The following is a 5,168-nucleotide window of genomic DNA, read 5'->3' as shown; positions in this document are numbered from 1 at the left end:
AATGTTTCTTTATAAACAATTCCCTCAATAGAATGAGAAGAGAGAACAATCAACACAGCATTTTTGTTGATGACTGTGGAGTCTGGAAGAGCACCTCAGGTAACACCTCAAAAACACACTATGTGCTAAAAAATGGTCAACTGACACATGTACATTTTAGACAGGGGGTATATGGCAAGATAAGAAACAAGGTCTGGCAGAAATTAGACCCACAACCAGAGGCAACATATATTGTAATAATGGGCCGTTATTACACTAAACTTAAGAGGGATACTAATTTCATGAGGAGGATAACATGGATTGAGAGGCCTCCAGGATATTTTCCAGTGAACAGGGCCGACATTGCAGTGTGGGAATATCTAGGCACATTCCCCATAACACTCAGTTATCATGCAAATGCTAAGAAAAATCCATCTCAGTTTATCAGAACACAAACAGAGGTGACTGAAAGAGTGGCTCAGGCGGTACAAACCCAGACACCTCGTGATGTATACGCACAGTTAGTTATGGAAGATGAGGAAAATGCACCTCGAGATTTAAAACAAGTCAGGAATATAAAACATCAAGTATCAAAAGACCAGAGGCCTTCTGGTAATCGAACCAATACTGCTGATGAGCTTCAGACAGTTCTGAATATGTTGCAGGAAAATCATTATGTTCAGCAAATAATTTCTAGGAAGGGAAAACCACCTTGTGTCATCCTTTACTTTGATGAACAATTAGAAGATGTTAGAAGATTTTGTTGTGGGCAGGATGCTACATCTGTTTTAGGAGTGGATCGCACATTTAATTTGGGGGCTTGCTTCTTAACAGTGACTGTGTTCAAAAACCCAAAACTTTTTAAGAAAGAGACTGGAGAGCCACCATTATTCATTGGGCCACTGTATTTGCACTGGGACGGCAGCTTTGAGACTTACCATGATTTCTTTGCCCATTTGAAATCAAAGTTGTCGGTGGCATATTTAGCAACAGAAATAAATATCAGTGAGGACATAGTTATTGGATCCGATCAGGAACGGGCTATTTTAAAGGCCATAGAGTCTTTGTTTCCTGAAGCAAGTCATATTTTGTGTTCAAAACATATTCGGGATAATGTGAAACATTATCTAACACATAAAGTGGGAATGGATGCAAAAAAGAGAGCAGTACTTGAGAATAAGCTGTTCCATAATGCTAATTCTCTTACCTACTGTAAAAACGAGTATGACTTTTGTGAAAAGGTACTTGAACTTGAAACATATATAGAATCAAATTGCCCAGAGTTCACTACATATTTCTCTAAGTTAATACCTACATTGAAAAAGAAAATAATGGAGACAAAGAACAGAAAGAAATGGATTCCTGATAATTGGACAAATAATAATTGTGAAGCAATGAATCATGTAATTAAGCTGGCTACTAATTGGAAACCACAAAAGTTACCAGATCTGATATTAAAACTCCAACAAATTTCTCAACTTCAAAATATAGATGTGCGCAGATGCCTTCATGGCCAAGGTAATTATACTTTAAAGCCAGAATTTAAAAGATATGAGGTCCCCAATGTCATATGGGACACTATAACTAAAGATGAGCAGAATGAGCTATATTTAAAGTTCTTGAAAGTTAAGATGGTACCTAAGGCTAAAACAATAGAATCAAATGATGGTCAGTTGAGCATTCCAGTGGTACCCCAGCTAGCCAAAAAGCCTGGCCAAAAAAGAACGGCAAAAAATGAGCGAACAACTTCAAAAAGAAGAAAAGTGAAGACATAAGTATGTTCACTTCATGCATGCTCATAAGAGATTTGATTTCGTTTTTTATATTTTTTTATATATGTTTTTTTTAGATGACACAGAATTTTTTATTTATTTTGTATTTAACCAGGAAGTCCCATTGAGATACAAGATCTCTTTTGCAAGGGAGACCTGGCCAAGATGACAGCAATAACATTTGCAATATATCAGACAGCAATGTTTTTGTGTTTACATGTATTGTTTATTGTATATATGCACTTTTATTATGTTCTTGTGTGATGTATACAATATACAATACATGTAAACACAAAAACACAAAACAGAATAGTCTACATAATTGTAAAGGTGTATGACAGTAAAATACAGGGTAATACAGTAATTTAGCAGTTTTGCAGTTGGGACCCGACTACAGAAAGCAGCGAAATTCTTTTTGTAGGAAGTTATGTAATACAGATTTAAATTTGTTGAGAGAGACCAGGGTATCTAAGTGGATATGGTCTTGTAGCCCATTCCATGACCAAGGTGTGAAGCTTGAAAAAGCTGTTCTTCCTAGTTCAGTGTGTATTCTAGTTTTTTAAGTAGCCATCTTGTGGACCTGAATGTAATGTAATGACACAGTTAGAATGTCCTGTTATGTTGTCATGTATAGCCTATAGTTGTCTCTTTTCTTCCGTCCTTACTGGAATTTGGTTCAAAAATGTTATACTGTTCTGTTATTATTGTTGTTGATGTTGTTTTGTTATTGTTGAACATTTAAAATAAAATTGATAAAAAAAAATGTATACTGTTTGTTCAGTGTTCAATACAGATGTTATTACATTTGGAGATTATAATATATTAAAATAAACATTTGTTTTGAAAATATGTGGTACTTTGGGAATGGGAAATGGACTCCACATATATAGCACTTTCCTACCTGCACAAATAGCTTTATAATTGCCTCTCCTTCACCAATTCACACATGCACTCACAGAGCAATGGCAGCCAGATGGTGCTAGCCTGCTTATTGGAGTCATTTGGGGTTCAGTGTCTTGAAGGACACTTCGGCATGTGAACAGAAGGAGCTGGGATTCAAACCACTGACCAAACCATTGACCATATGATCATTAGTTGACCTGCTCTACCTCTGAGCCAGTATTTTCTGGTACATTGAGGTATACTTTGGGGAACTTTGAGGTTCTTTGGGGTATTTCGTGATACTTTGGTATTTTAGGGTATACTTTGTGGTATACTTTGGGGTATTTTAGGGTATTTTGGGGTATTTTCTGGTATTTTCTGGTACTTTGGGGTATACTTTGGGGTATTTTGGGGTAGTTTCTGGTATTTTCTGGTATTTTCTGGTATTTTGGGGTAGTTTCTGGTGTTTTGGGGTATACTTTGGGGTATTTTGGGGTAGTTTCTGGTATTTTGGGGTAGTTTCTGGTATTTTGGGGTATACTTTGGGGTAGTTTCTGGTATTTTGGGGTATACTTTGGGGTAGTTTCTGGTATTTTCTGGTATTTTGGGGTAGTTTCTGGTATTTTGGGGTATACTTTGGGGTATTTTGGGGTAGTTTCTGGTATTTTCTGGTATTTTCTGGTATTTTGGGGTAGTTTCTGGTATTTTGGGGTATACTTTGGGGTATTTTGGGGTAGTTTCTGGTATTTTCTGGTATTTTCTGGTACTTTGGGGTATTTTGGGGTAGTTTCTGGTATTTTGGGGTATACTTTGGGGTAGTTTCTGGTATTTTCTGGTATTTTGGGGTAGTTTCTGGTATTTTGGGGTATACTTTGGGGTAGTTTCTGGTATTTTGGGGTATTTTGGGGTAGTTTCTGGTATTTTGGGGTATACTTTGAGGTATTTTGGGGTAGTTTCTGGTATTTTCTGGTATTTTCTGGTATTTTGGGGTAGTTTCTGGTATTTTGGGGTATACTTTGGGGTAGTTTCTGGTATTTTCTGGTATTTTGGGGTATTTTGGGGTAGTTTCTGGTATTTTGGGGTATACTTTGGGGTATTTTGGGGTAGTTTCTGGTATTTTCTGGTATTTTCTGGTATTTTGGGGTAGTTTCTGGTATTTTGGGGTATACTTTGGGGTATTTTGGGGTAGTTTCTGGTATTTTCTGGTATTTTGGGGTATTTTGGGGTAGTTTCTGGTATTTTGGGGTATACTTTGGGGTATTTTGGGGTAGTTTCTGGTATTTTCTGGTATTTTGGGGTAGTTTCTGGTATTTTGGGGTATACTTTGGGGTATTTTGGGGTAGTTTCTGGTATTTTCTGGTATTTTGGGGTAGTTTCTGGTATTTTGGGGTATACTTTGGGGTATTTTGGGGTAGTTTCTGGTATTTTCTGGTATTTTCTGGTACTTTGGGGTGATTAGTAGGACCCCTACCAGGGACTGCACTCTGATGGACAGGTCGTCTAGTGAGCGATTGTCTGTGGCTGGGGGTAGGCGGTCAATATGCCTTATCTCTTCTATCACGTAATCCCATATACGTCCATATCTCTGGTCCAGCGCTGCAAGGGCCGCTGTGTATGGTGTCGAAGAGGAGGCGTAGGCCAGCGCTATATTGTGCGCTCGCGGTACTTTCAGGTGCTTCAGTAATATTGCATACTTGTGGCGTTCATCAGCGACATCCACCATCATTGTCTCTAGGCACATCCGGAGCTCCGTGTACTGTGCTCGATTCTCATGGATGAAGTCTGGGATTGACGGCGTGGCAATGTATGACGCTGTGGGTGACTGATACATCGGTGAGTGTTGGGGGAGAGGCCTCCTAGGCGAGTCTCCTCTTGCGTGTCGTCTTGGGCTGGTACTTGGTGGGTACCGAAGGTCGGGTACCCAGGTGCTGTTCCTCGGGGCTGACGGTGCGTCAAACTCACCCGTGAGTTGAGTCGGGGGTTTGTAGCGCAGGGCCTCGGGGCTGACTTCTGGGCTGTACTGGACCTCCTGGTCCTGAGTACGTTGCTGCGGGTCGGGGCTGTACTGGGCCTCCTGGGCCAGAGCACGTTGCTGCTGGTCGGCTTGACACCCCTCCTCTTCCTCCTCCTCTTCCTCTGCTAGGACCTGGAGTCGTCTGTTCAGTCTCTCGGCGTGGTTCGGTTCTGTACCCCGGTTGCTAGGTCTCGTATGGACCGGCTGGGGAGGGGGTTCGGAGACGTGGACAGGATCCTCCTGTAGGCGGGGTCGCTTCGTCGGGTGGGGGAATGTGTCCTAGACCCATGTCTTGACGACCTCTGAGAGCTTCGTGCGGAGTGAGGGGGTGTCGCCATGGCAACCAGTTTGTCCATCAGCTCCGCCTGCAGCCGGTCGCGCTCTGCCTCGCGCCGGGCATGGGCTGCGTCGCGCGCTGCTTCGCGCTGGGCATTGGCGGCGTCGCGCTGCGCATTGGCGCTGGCCTGGGCAGCGTCGCGCTGTGCGTTGGCGACGTCGCGCTGGGCATTGGCGCTGGCATG

This window comes from Notolepis coatsorum, assembly GCF_963971535.1.
Source record: "Notolepis coatsorum genome assembly, chromosome: 2".
Taxonomy (NCBI): Eukaryota; Metazoa; Chordata; class Actinopteri; order Aulopiformes; family Paralepididae; genus Notolepis; species Notolepis coatsorum.
This window is presented reverse-complemented; position numbering follows the sequence as displayed.